This window comes from Vicugna pacos, chromosome 35 (assembly GCF_048564905.1).
Source record: "Vicugna pacos chromosome 35, VicPac4, whole genome shotgun sequence".
NCBI lineage: Eukaryota > Metazoa > Chordata > Mammalia > Artiodactyla > Camelidae > Vicugna > Vicugna pacos.
Genome location: NC_133021.1, coordinates 17,253,624 through 17,267,402, shown reverse-complemented (window position 1 = coordinate 17,267,402; position 13,779 = coordinate 17,253,624). Strand labels below are relative to the sequence as shown.

Genomic DNA, 13,779 nt, shown 5'->3' with positions numbered 1-13,779 from the left:
GTCAGCCAGAGCCTCAAGGGAGACTCTGCATATTTCTGGGTGCTTTCTCCATAGGGGTCCCTCCTCTCCTGTTAACCCTAGCCAACTTGGCCTCCCCAGACTCTCACCTCTGTCTCTTCAACTCAGGGAGACCACCAGGATCTGCCTGGGTTTCCTTCTCTGCCCTACTGCTTGGAAACCCTCCTACCAGGCTGGGGCAATTGTTAAGGCCCTCCTGGTTGATTTCTCATGTCTCAAGAATCGCTATCCTTTACTACCTGGTATCCAGGGTCTTTCAATTTCTTGTTTCATATACATTGTCTTTGTTTCCAGTTATTTCAGGCAACATGGTAAACCTGGTCCTTGTTACTCCATCTTGTCTGCTCTATTTTTAAAACCTTTCCCTTAAATCAAAACCTACAAGGTTCAAATGCCTCTCCTTTAGAGCTTCTTCTCTGTCTAATTTAGCAGCTAATCTAAGCAAGCAGCCCGAGTTTGTGATTAAGAGAATAAACATTGAAGTTGCACAGGGTAAAGTTTGATATTTCTTCCTTCTCATGGTTTGACCTTAAGCAAGTTGCTTACCCTCTTCAAGCCCCAGTCTCCTCACTCATAACCAGGGGGAATAACTTGAGGGTTAATTTTATGTGTCAACCTGGCTACAGTGCTCAGTTGTTTGGTCAAACATTAGCCTAGATGTTGCTGTGAAGATATTTTGTAAATATGATTAACACTTATAATCAGTGGACTTTAAAGGGAGATTACTCTTAAGAATGTCGGTGGGCCTCATCTAATCAGTTGAAGCAAAAACTGAGGTTTCTGAGAGAAGAAGGAATCTACCTCAAGACCCTAACACACAAATCTTGCCAGAGTTTCTACCCTGCCAGCCCACCCTGTGGATTCTGTACTCAACACTGCAGCTTAACTCTTGCCTGAGTTTTGTAAATGTTGTACTTGCCAGTCTGCACAATCACGTGAGCCATTTCTTTAAATGAACCTCTCTAAACATGACACCTGTTATGACCAGATGTTTTTTTCCTCTCTTTCCCTTAATCCCCCTACTATGTATTTGTTTTTCAAATAAACATTGCCAACAGCTTTGGTGTGTGTGATTTCCCTTTACAGAGGGTGATCTTTCGTAAGCTGCAATGTACAAAGTGATCTTTTAGAATGAAATACGTCTCTTCAAGTATGTCAATTCAGATATGAAACAAATACACGCATGCAGGTTCAACAGTGGAGGACTATGGAGTAAGTGGTGGATGACATTTATTGCCACAAACTTCCGGTGTTTGCACTGACTTTCTGTGCAGGGCTGCCTTAAATTCTCTCTCACTGCACCTCTTCCCTTCACAGAAGCCAACTCTGGGGCTAAGTGGAAAGACTCGGGGGTCAGAGCCAGGAAACTGAAGTTGGGGGAACCCAAAGCCGTGGCAGAGCGACGTTGGACGGATATTGGAGAAAAGATCGAACCCCCCATTTTTATACTGAAAAATCCAGGGCAACCAATACTCCTCAGTCTGACTTAAGGTGTAACAGCTCTGACTTCCCACCTGCAGGCCCTAGGGGATTAAGACAGTAAGAGAGGCACCTTTAAATGGGGTGAACATCCTTTCTCTGAAAATATTTGAGAGTTTCTTCCTCTGACAGTATCATTTACACCATCAACATAGCGTTAAAAGCTGGTATTTCTGGCAATGTGTTTTCACTATTAAGTGTCTCTGCAGAGACCAGGAAGTGGGATTTTAAGCAGAACATCTGTGTGGACCTTCGCTCTATCCACCTATTTGCTCGGGTAGATGTACATATTCTTTCAGTTATAGAAATAGTGACAAATAATGGAGGAACCCTCGCCACTTTCTGCAGAGGGATTTAAGCAACAGGAGAAAAGGCATCTTCCTAAACACGTATAATTTACTGCAAAGGGGGAATAAACGGAGAATAATGATAGGAAAGTATTAGATATTTTAGCTTATCCAATGTTCTTTTTCTTTCTGCAGCGAAGTTCGGAAATTGAAATGTTTAAACCAAAGCAGTTGACGCCTTAAGCCCTACGGTATATGTGACTTGTACTCTGACATGTGACTCTTTTCGTCACATAAAAATTTCAATTTCTTGCTTTGGAAAGAGAGAAGAGACACTCAGACTCTGAGGATGAATTTTGAAATGGTACCTGATTTATTCATTTAATCTTCATGCTTTCATTCATGCTACAAAACTGGCACAAAACCACACTAAATGAGGCATTGCAGAATAAATTTAACATTGAAAGCTCTGGTAGAGGGAACTCCACTGTAGATCATTTGGTAAATCTCATTTCTCTGAAACTTTAGGTCTTCTTTACGCTTTTATTGGCTTTTTCTTGCCAGTTTTTAGTCTCCATAGTTGAATCATTATGACTGTGAAAAAGAAAGCCACAGCTCATGCAAAAGCATATAAAAGAGGACTAGATTAATTTTGAAATTATAGACACTGCAGGAAACAGTAAAGTTAACACACCTGGTATAAAACATACTTGGACTGCTTTCATATTTAATGGAAAATATATTCCACTGAGTGGTAACACTAAACAACTTTACCTAGAAATCCACTAATAGTTTTGCAGCTTATTGGAAGGTTGAGATTTTACTATTTCCACTCGAGCCGAGCATTATATGAAAACGCTTATAAATCTCAACAACTAACCCTGAAGTCCTGCCAAATTACTTTTTTCCTTCTAATCAGGGGAAGGTACGATTAAATGAAAATATGAACATTTCAAGAACATCTCCAGAGACGTTTCAAATTGCTGAGGCATTAAATCAGCTACTATTAGGTGGATCTGTGACCACAATGAGGAGGATGCTCTGAAGAAGAGGAAATATTTAAAGGGCCAATGGATCAGGGGATACACCATGGGTTTGTAATGTGGGGCAGTAAATCGTTAGGGTCTCACTTCAGGGAGACACAGCTCAGCAATTTCCTCCGAACTGAACTTCGGTTGTTCAACAAAACCAGATATTACCCTCTATGAAGAAATAACCTCGTAAACAGAGATGCGGACTTTGGCTTCCCCCCTCCTCCCTGTGAAACTTCTCTGGAATTTCCTGCTTCTTTTATGTAAGAGATTTTTTTTTTCCATCGTTCTCCTCAGGCTGATGGGTTGTATCATATTTGAACATGCCTTTTTCTTTCAAAATATCAGATTAAAAAATTCTCAGCCTTATGTTGTCTCATAAAGATTAGGCTCTGATTAAAACCAGATCCCACGGGTAGGACCCGCTTTCTTTTTTTTTTTTTTTTCCAGAAACGCAAACAAGAGAAATGTTAATAAAAACATTCCACTTCCCACCAGAGACGCTGGCAATGGTAATCTAGGTATTACCCTATCTGCAAATATGCATCCAGCACGCAGGGCCCGCATGGAAGTATTTTAAAGGCTTAACGCAAGATTTTCATATGAAGAATGGAATGTAGCATCTTTTGATTCCTACAAACCTCTTTTAGAAGGAAGGCATCTTTTCAAGTGATCTGGGTACTGACCTGAGACTGCCAACAGGTATCCTGCAAGATAATGAGCTCGCCTGTTTCCCTTTCTCAGTGCTTTTTAAAGGTGGGGGGACAACACCCAAAGGCCCCTATGAAAGGATGTTCAGGGCAGCATTGTTTACCACAGCTGCCAACCGCACACAGCCGGCCGCCCGGCAAGAGGGGGCTTTGAGAGGGATGCTCGTGGAGGGGTTAGGATCAGAGGAGCTGCCGACAAGCTGCCTGGTTAGGGATTCCAGGGTCACCACTTAACCAGTCCTGTGACCTGGGACAAGTTATTTAAACCTTAGGTTTCTCATCTGTAAAACAGAAATGATAATAGCGGCTAATTCTTAAAGTTGAAGTGAAGCATGAGATGTCAGTTGTTAGTACCCCAAGCACCGAGAACAGCGCCTGGTACATAATAGCTTCTCCACAAACATCTGCTGAATAAATACCAAGAGTTTGCAAGAGTGCCCAGCATGTAGTCGGCACCCAGAGGGCAGCTACGGTATGATCTCTGCATATAATAGAATAGTAGACAGTAATTTTAAACCCATATGGATCACTATGTAAAAATAAATCTAAAAAAACTTAAATACAATATAAAGGAAAAAGTATAAGATGCTACAGTATGAAAATGGCCAAAAGGTACATATATACGCATATTTTTCTGTGGACACAGTTGCACACACAGGACCATCTCTGGAAGCATCCGCAGGCACTGGTATGCTTGTGGTCCTTGGCACACTGTTTTGGATTGTTTGACTTTGCATGTGTGGCAGGTTGGCTTTTTGGGAAGCAGATTTTGAGTTGAGATGCGTGTGCAAAACATTTACGAGGGAGTGTTCTTGTGGAGGGGCGGGTGAAGGAGCAGGACTGAGCAGAGGGAGCAGTTATCTGCAGTGGATTCCCAGCCAAGCCAGCCCCTGGGGAGTCTGAAACCAGATGGCCCCTCGGAGCTGTCCCAAGATGGGAGGAGAGGCCCAGCCTTCACACTCCAACTCATCAGTCCCTGGATGTGGGCTGGTCCTAGGAGGGGGTGGGTAGTTTCTTTCAGTTGAGGCAGTCCCCACATAAAGTAAGGGCTTTCTAGCACCTTCCCAGCAGCTGTGGGGAGACCCTCCTTTTTGAAGGGGGCTTGGGCAGCAGGGGATGATCTCCACATCATTGTTTGTTCTTCCAATAAATGAACGACAAGAGACATTGCCAAGATGGCGGAGACCAAGAGCGACCAGCTCATCCTCTCCAGGAGCACGCCAACAACTATGCCCGCGTGTGGAACAGTCCGCGCAGGACGCCTGCTGAACTTCGGCAGAATCTCTCTTACTTTGAAATACAAGAAGAAGCCTCACAAAAACGGATAAACAACAGGGTCCTTCCATCTAGCACAGGGAACTATATTCAATATCTTGCAGTAACCTATAACGAAAAAGAATATGAAAACAAATATATGTATGTACACATGTGACTGAAACATGATGCTGTACAGCAGAAACTGACACAGCACTGTAAACTGACTATACTTCAACAAAAAAAAAATTAAAAAAATAAGTGAATGACATAGTTATCAAGGACTGACTTTTCAGTCACAATAGTTTGCTACCTACCCTCCCCCGCACGAAGGATTTCCCACACCACCCTGCCAAAAGGACAGAAGTTCTAACAGTTTGTTGAGGGGTGGTTTAAGACGTGCTTCCTGGAGAAATTATTTGCCTACGCCTTAATAGTTTACTCAGTAATTGTTTATTACTAACCAATAATTCAGGTACATATGAATCGGCCAGTGGAGAACAAGACACTGAAATTGTTCAACAGTTCAGACCTCATTAATCTCAGCAGGAGTTTAGGGTGATTCTCCTGACAACCAAAGGAGCATGAATATGATGCAGAGCAGTGTTCCCCAAAACGGGATGTCAGTGCTCCGGGGGCACAAAAGGCACCCACTGGCCCTCTCTTCACAGCAAGGCCATCTGCTATGGAAAGGGAATTTAAGAACTTTTACATACACGCATTTTTGTCTTTACAAAGGAAAAGCAAGGAAGAAATAAAGTTTCCCCGATGTACAATAAACATATAGAGATTCAGTCCTCAAGCTAGACTACCTCATTTCCAGGCCAGCGGAAGACAGACCCCTAATTCCACAACAGGAAAGAGATGCGCAGAGACACCCTGGCTTGCGGCGTCCAGTCACACTTCAGCGAGCTCGTTCTTGGTGAACTGGAACGCCCAATAGTGAGCTTCACAAAGCTGTTATGTGGCATTGACTGTTGACTATTTTGGTAACACAGTGCCCTGGATTGTGTCCTGGAACAGAAAAAAAGACAATCATGGAAGAATTGGAGAAATTTAAATTCTCTAATTAATAATGCTTTCTTAATGTTACTTTCTTGGTTTTGATAAATATATTATGGTCACAAAAGATATTAACATTAGGGACAGGTGCAGGAAGGGTATATGGAAATTCTCCTATCTTAGCAATGTAAATATAATTAACACTACTATATGTTAACATATGGATTGTCAAGAGTAAATCCGAAGAGTTCTCATCACAAGGAGAAATATTTTTCTATTTCTTTTATTTTGCGTCTATATGAGATGATGGATGGTCACTAAACTTACTGCGATAATCATCTCATGATGTAAGTCAAATCATTATGCTTTACAGCTTAAACTCATATAGCTCATGTATGTCAATTATACCGCAACAAAACTGGGAGGAAAAATAAAGACAGAAAAAAATAAGAAATGGAGATGGATGGTATCCATATAAGGATGACCACTCATGGAGTGACAGCTTTGACAGAATTAAAAAAGAAAGGACACTGGGGGAAACACACCGACTCAGTCCCTCTCTCCTGTGACGTCCACTGGCTGCACCCGTCACAAGGACGTCATTGCACCAAAAATGCTGAACCAGAAATCCACACAATGTTCCAAGATGTCATCAATATGATTATTTGAAAACTAGAAATAGAATCTTAATGTGATTGGAGAATGTCCATGAAAATCTTTTGTGCCCATGGTATGCTAAGCTCTCTTATGGCAAAAAACTTAAACGTGTGTTTATTATCCTTTTACAAACACAAATGTTCCAAGTGTGGTTACAAGGGGCTGCAGACTGTGGTTACAAGGGGCTGCAGTCTGGCAGACATTTTAAAAAATTAAATATGCTTAATCTGTCTATGTCAGAAAATGATGTTAAAATAGAGAAAGTAATAACTTTTGAAAGAAATTCATGCTCTGGAAAGAGCATTTTGAAAATCAGTGTTTGGGAATGTTTCTGATTTATGTGGCTTTTATTGCCACAAATAACGTAAAAATTCCTATCTGCACACATCACAATTCTGGAAACAGAATTTTCTAACCTGCCCCCAATTTTTCCAAATGAAGAACTTTATCATGTTTTGGGTATGTTTGTTAGAAATATAAAAAATGTCACAGTTTCTAATTAATGGGAGACCACATCCATCTGACAGTCATAAAATTGGAAACTTACTAGCCCATAAGAAACCTTGGAATAATTAGTGGAGGGCATTAAAAAAATCAGTGTCACAATTTACTGAGTGCAGTAAAATACAGCACTTTTCCCAGTTAAATCTACATTATCTTTGTGAAGCATATTTTCATTTATTATGACTAAGTAATAAAATATAATGAACTTAAAACCATCATCACAATTTGTTTTTAATCTGGTTAGGTCACAAAGTGCTAAACCAAAATTTTCACTAATCAAATTTGATTTTTTTTTTCAGTTAAAAAAATTCTTTTTCCCCTTAACAGACGCATGCAGGATTGAACCCAGGACCTTGAGCATGTCGAGCACATGCTCTACCACTGAGCTATACCCTCCATCCGCTACTAATCAGATTTTAAAAAGCTTATTTCAGGGGGGAGGGTAGAGCTCAGTGGTAGAGCGTGTGCATACCACGCACAAGGTCCTGGGTTCAATCCCAAGCACCTCCATTAAAAGTAAATAAACCTAAAAATGAAATAAATTAAAAAAAACTTTTCAACTTTTCCCCTTTAAAAATACCTATTTTTTTAAATATCAGAAACTTACTCATAATATGTTCATACTAAAGCACAATATAGTATACAAATACAGATACTAATATCAAATATTCTTTTAATATTAAATATTCTTAAAGTGCATATATTGGAAGCACATGCACAGAACTGTTTTACTGGTAGGGATACACTGTTTTGTACGGAGGATTAATCAGAAACGGCAAAGAAAATCGGTTGGTTTAGTCCTTTATAAAGTCTATTAGAGAAGAAAAACGTTCCCCGCCATACACGTAACACACCAATTTCAAGTGTGCGCTGATCCTCCTGTGCTGAGTGAACACAATTGGAAAACTAATCATCTAAGCGTTTTTACAATTGTTCAGCAATGTCATCTATTTGACTTTGGTTAAAAGTCACATTTGTGGAGCACAGTCCCAGAGATTCTGATTCGGCAGGGGAACCAGTGCCGCCCAGGAATCTGGGCTGTCAGCAAGCACCCTGTGCCGTTAGGAAGTAATCCCTCACGTGGACGATGAGGACAGTAAGATCCTTAACAGAGAGTTACGTGACTTGCCAGTGGCCCCCTAGCCAGGGCCAGGACTAGGGCCATCGAGACTCATGTCTTCCCCGTCCAGTGTGCCTCTTTGGGTTTGTCCTGCTCCCGAAGTGACAATCGGATGCTGGCCCAGTTTGCTATTTGCAGACTGGAGGAGAGCAACTGATTCTAGGCTTCAGCTCAAAATCACTCTTCGCTTACAAAATATCCTTTGAATATTCTGGCGAGACTAATGGCCACAGAGCTTTCTGAGCTAAAGACAAAAGGGCATCGTTGGGTTGGCTGGCGTCGCCATGTTGCTAGGTGAGCCTCTGCGATGGAATGTCCTGGGCAACGCGAGCCCCATTTCTCTCCACGGCGCTGCCTCTGTGCACAGGGAGAGAGAGGACACATCCCAAGGCCAAGGCCAGAGCATTCGGTGAAAGGGAAGATTTCCCTGGACTTTGTGAGCGAAGAATCAAAGACCAGCATGAAAGCCCCCAAATCACGATAGGGTCCTTACAATTTTAAGAAAGGGGCATATGTTAAAATTTCAAATATCAGGTTGCCTTGTGGTACCCAAACCTGCTCATTTCTTCTTGATGACAGTTTTAACACATAGCAGTAAAATGGGCCTGAAATGTATATGAATATGTTTTGTTGGAAATAGGCAACCACCTGGGCCCAAGTTTGACTCACCGGCCCTGGGCACTCTCCAAGCCACAGGCAGTGCGGGGTGGGCTGACAGCCCAAACCCCTTGACCGTAGACCATGACGCCTCGCTGGCTGGTCAGGTCGCCAGCACAGAGGGAGGGGAGGGTGGAGGTTGCTGATGCACGGAACAGATGCTCTGAAGGTAACAAGGTGCTAAACTCTGCTGCAATGCAGAGCTCTGATCCATCTCTTCCAAGCCCCAGAAGTTCAAACGCCACACACTTCCTTTCCTTTGTTATTCACATCCTAGAAAACATGCCTCCAGGTGTAATGTGTGCATATATATATGCAAGTATTTTCAGAGTGAGAGAAAACAGAAAGAATAAAAGCAGATTTTTGACTCACCAGCTAACATTTTTAAAATGTTTGAAAACTGTTCTGGGGAAAGCAATATAGCTCTTGCTTAGAAAATATAACACAGTTTGATTTTAAAATATCTCTGCAATTTTGGGGAGATGGAGAGAACTTGCATTATCAACTCCCCAAAGCTGAGCGAGGTGGCCATTTCTGGAGTCTTTCTGCACTTCCCCTGTGGCCACGCCTAAGGGCACAGCCAGGGGCTCCCACGCCTGCTTCTGAATTCTGAGCACGCGGTCAGGTGAGGGGAAGGATATGTTGTTGAAGCTGGCTATACCCTTGGGTGAAAAATGAAAAAAAAAAAAAAGCAGCCAGGGAGGATTCTGGGACGGTTAGAATTGGGGGAAAGCCGGGTGGGACCGCCTGCCCCAGGGAGGTGGAGCACAGCCCCCAGCCCTGCGCCCCCTGCCGCCCTCCTGCAGGTAGTGATGCTCTGGCTGAGGGGGTGGAGATGCCTCCGGCAGAACTTGGACCCTCCGGCATCAGAAGCTACTCACTAGGACCGTCTGCCATCACTTAGACCATTTTCACGTCCTGGCTGTCACCAGGAATGGTAATACTTATATGATCGCTGGGACCACAACTCAAGGTTGCGGGGTGGGGGGCTGGACCAGGTGGGGAGGGCGGCTCTGGCTCCCCCAGGTGCCTGAGGCCTGAAGGGATCAGTCTGTCCACACATCCCTAACCCAACTGGCACAGATGTTGGGAAGCCCTGGTTCAGCACTGGTTCCCTGCTCCAGGAATGAAAGCCTTTGTCTCCCATCAAAACATCTGGAAGGACATCCTCTGAGTGAGCATCTTCTGGGCGGCCCCAAAGCCGCGGTGCTGGTCACATCCCAAGGGGCAGGCTGCCGCAGGCTTTTCCTGCTGTGGGCCAGCAGGCGCGGTGCAGGGACTGAGGAAGGAGACCATGGTCCCGTGGGGGCTTGGGAAACCCCAGCAGGTGCCTGCCCTGCACCCACGGAGAAGGGAAGGGGCACCCTGGGGCCAGGGGAGGGGGCCACAGGCAGAGCCCCGTGCTGCCTCACCTACATCCCAAAATTGGGATCCAGAAGAAGCGGATTTTAAGTTCTCAGCCCAGACCTCGCTGTGCCTCTCCCGTGGTCCTGCAGCCGCCTCCCTCGGGCCGTCCGTCCTCTGCCTGCTTCCAAGGAATCAGGCCACAGCTGAGGAGCATTTGGGAAGGCACGTGGTCAGATGTGTATCTGGTAACGAGGAAATGGAGGAAGATTGGTGGGCCCAACCACAGAGGGAGAACCCAGCAAATCCTCCACCAGGCGGTCATCTTTCCTTGTATATTGCTCGGCAGAGAGGAAGTCCTTCCAGCGGCATACTGCAGGTAATGGCCCATTTACCAAAACCTACGGAATTAGGAGTGTTTTGTGTACATAGCATGGCACAATTTTCATTTTTGATTGTTTTAGTTAATCTCTGCCCAACTAAACAATAACATTCTCTTCTCATTTCCAGAGTCTTATCAATGTGAAGCATACCTCATTAGACTTTTTTTTTTCACCTGTAGTCTTTACTGAGTCTCCAAATCACGGTGCAGGTGCTCATGACCCTGTGTCACAGCGGCAGACAGACGCCCAGAGCCCAAAGACTGCTCCCAGAGGTTTCGGACCGAGTCCTTTGCGGTTGGGCTCAGCTGATCTTTGGCATCAGATGCTGTTTCTTACCTCCTAATGGTGTCGCTATCATTTCAAATAAAACCTCAATGACTTACGGATTCCATGATTAACAAGACCCTGCCGGGGCTGGGCTGCAGCTGAGCCGGGATGGCCAGAAAGACCCAGAAGCAGAGAAGCAGAGATTCAGCCGGCAGAGCCTACCACTCACAGGGGCCCGGGAAGGTGGGGGCAGGCGGGGGCAGGGCTCTGGGTGGGAGAAGCAGAGGCCAGGAGCCTTGGCATCTGTCCTGAGAGGCAGGACCGCAAGTCCAGGAAGTCAGAGAGCGCAGGTGCAGCTGAGAAGAAACCACAGGGCCCAAGGTGCAGGAAGACGCCCAGACGCCGGGGAAGGCGTGTGGCCCCGCGGGTGAGCCGAGCTGGAGACGGATCCTGTTGCTCCCGCACGCCACCCTCCGTGGCTAAGTCGATCCTGCTCGGAGGCTGGCCGATCCGGGAGCCCGGCAGTCCCCACGGTCTGGATGGACCCATGGACGGCAGCTCCAGTCAGTGGCGCCGAGGGGCCGCCCCGCAGGTCTTCAGTGATGGCCGTGAGCATCTCCATCCCCTGTGACTGCAAAGACGGCTGGATCACAGCGGACGTGAAATGCTACATGAACAAAGGGGAGGAGATGGGATACAAGGTGAAACTCGTGCAGGTAAGGAAGATGCGATGCTTCTCGTGGTGTTGGGGAAGCTAGCAGTGATCCAGCATGGTGACCTCTGGAGCAGAGATGAAAAACTCTGTTGTGTTTAGAGCAGGAAAGTGGGAATGATGGTTTTCAGAAGGCATGCTGGGATGGAGGGGTCTCACCTGGAGGCCCCCCCGGGCTGAGCTGGAGTCTGTGGGCGACCACCATCTCCTCACACCTTGAACTCGCTCAAGGCACAGAGGTGAGGCCCTCCAACTGAGAAAACTGGGGAGAAAGAAATGGAGACAAAGCGTGAGAGGATGGCATTTGGGTCCACCCACAAAACTCTACAGCGCCCACTGTGAGCCCAGCACTGCACAGAATCCAAGGACCCCAGCAGGTATGAGGCCGGTTCCTGCCCTGAGGAGCTAGTGGCCGGGGAAGAAGGCAGACAGAGATGCACCTGTGAGGATGGACCAGCCCGGACCCATGGAGGGGTAATGGGAAGGGAAGTTTGTTCTATCTGCAGCCTCCCTTTAGTACATTAAGTGGGGAAAATCAGGGGCTTATGACTTTCCTGATCATATTTATTTATTTTAATTGAATGTAGCTCCCTATATTCGTGTGTGCTCATTTTGGCATGTTTTATCTGTTGCTTTGTGGCCTCAGTTGAAACCGAGACCAAAATGGTTTCAATTCAGCGTTCCGTACAACCAGCACAATGCATCACCCTCCAATCACCAGAGCATCTCAAGAACAGAAAATGATAGGTGTGTGGCCCACCAGGGCCAATGGATGTGCTGTTTGCCGCTGGAGGTGACGGGCCAGGAGCTCCCGCTGCTGTAGGCCCAATGAGGACACCTCAAGGCCTAAGGGCACACCTGTGACCTATTTGCACACATGATGTGCTCCTTCACGTTGGTTGGGAAGCTGTGTACTAAACTGTGCACAAGGTCTGGAGTGATGCAGAAGAGGAAATGAGTCATTTGAACTGTAGCACTGAGCCACCCAGAGGTGGTGATGCCGAGATGGGTTTTGAAGGATGAAGAGAAGTTCTTCTGGCAGCCAAGAAGGGCAGAAGCATTCTGGGGAACTCGCTAATTTGGGGGCAGCTGGAGAAATCAAGCATGTAACAGATAGATGGGAATGAGACTGAGAGACTCCATCCTGGGTTGCCCTTTCCATCAAGACTTCTTCAGAGCTGTTCCTTTCGGCAGTGTCAGCCTCACCATGGCCTCATTCTTGGCTCTTTTTTTTTTTTAATTTCTTTACATCTAATGGATTACCAGGTTCTGCCAGTTTCACCTTTTAACCCACTGCTGTAGTCATACCAGAGTCTTCTTTCTCCCATTCTTGTGAAAGAGACCCTCATCCGATCTCCCTGCCCCACCTTCCCCGCTCCCAGTCCATTCTCTGCACTGCAACAGCAGTGATGTGAAAACATCAAGGGCAGCTTAAATCACCCCCCTAATCATTTTACATCTCATTCAGTAAAGCCCCCTGCCTTGCCACAAGCCCCTCCCCCAGACCCACAGTCTCCAGAACCTGCTGCCTGTGGAACCTCTCCTCTTACCCCGCTACCCACCTTGCCCACTCTGCTCCAGCCACACTGGCCTCCTGGGTTATCCTCAAATCAACCAAGCATGCCGACCTCAGGACCTTTGCACTTGCTCTTCCTGATAGCTTATGCCTCAAATATTCAAAGGCTTCTCCCCTGATTTCTTCAAGGCTCTGCTCACACATCACTTTATGAGAGACCAGCTATGAACAACAGCAACCCTGACCCCAGCACACCCATCCCCCTCACCCTGCTGTATCTCCCTAGAGCATCTGTCACCACCTGGCATGCGGCACATTTGTTTGATTATCGCCTGCCCCCAGTGGAATGTGAGTCCATGAGGATGGGGCCTGGTCCTTTTCCCTGATGTGTCCCCACACCGGGCTGGTAGGAGGCTCTCGGTGCTAGTCACCAAATGATGGGCGAATACAGGGACATGGGAGGAGATGGAGAACGTCTGAGTCACATGACACCCAAGGGTTCTTCATGATGGAAAATCATCTCCTTCGACACTACTGAATAATTGTTCAACTACTTATTGAAGATTACATGGGTCTCTATTAGCTAGCATTCTGCATGTATTCTCTGCAATAATCAAGGAAATATATACTGTTTCCAGCCTCTCTTTTAATATGTTGATTCTTATAGTAAATTAAAACACATAATACACTCGAATATACAATAACACATACTTTAAATTACACTCACTCCTGCAACTTTATCTTTTCTGAGCTTCCTCTGCAGACACATAAAAACACCTAAATCAGTGACCACGGGAGCTGTTGGACACGCACCCATTGGTGGGTGAACTCGGTGAGT

The 13,779-nt window shown here is 45.6% G+C and overlaps 1 long non-coding RNA gene across 2 annotated transcripts; it reads right to left on the bottom strand.

The window, feature by feature from the left end:
- Positions 1-2,134: 2,134 nt before the first annotated feature.
- LOC140691446 (uncharacterized) lies at positions 2,135-11,376 on the bottom strand. Of its 2 annotated transcripts, none has more exons than XR_012067069.1 (5): positions 10,132-11,376; positions 8,732-8,992; positions 5,592-5,793; positions 4,817-4,908; positions 2,135-2,378 (listed from the first exon to the last, which is right to left on the bottom strand). It is a non-coding gene; the product is annotated as an uncharacterized lncRNA (long non-coding RNA). The 2 variants fall into 2 exon arrangements; XR_012067070.1 differs by lacking the exon at positions 2,135-2,378 and adding an exon at positions 3,242-3,522.
- Between the last annotated feature and the right edge of the window lie 2,403 nt (positions 11,377-13,779).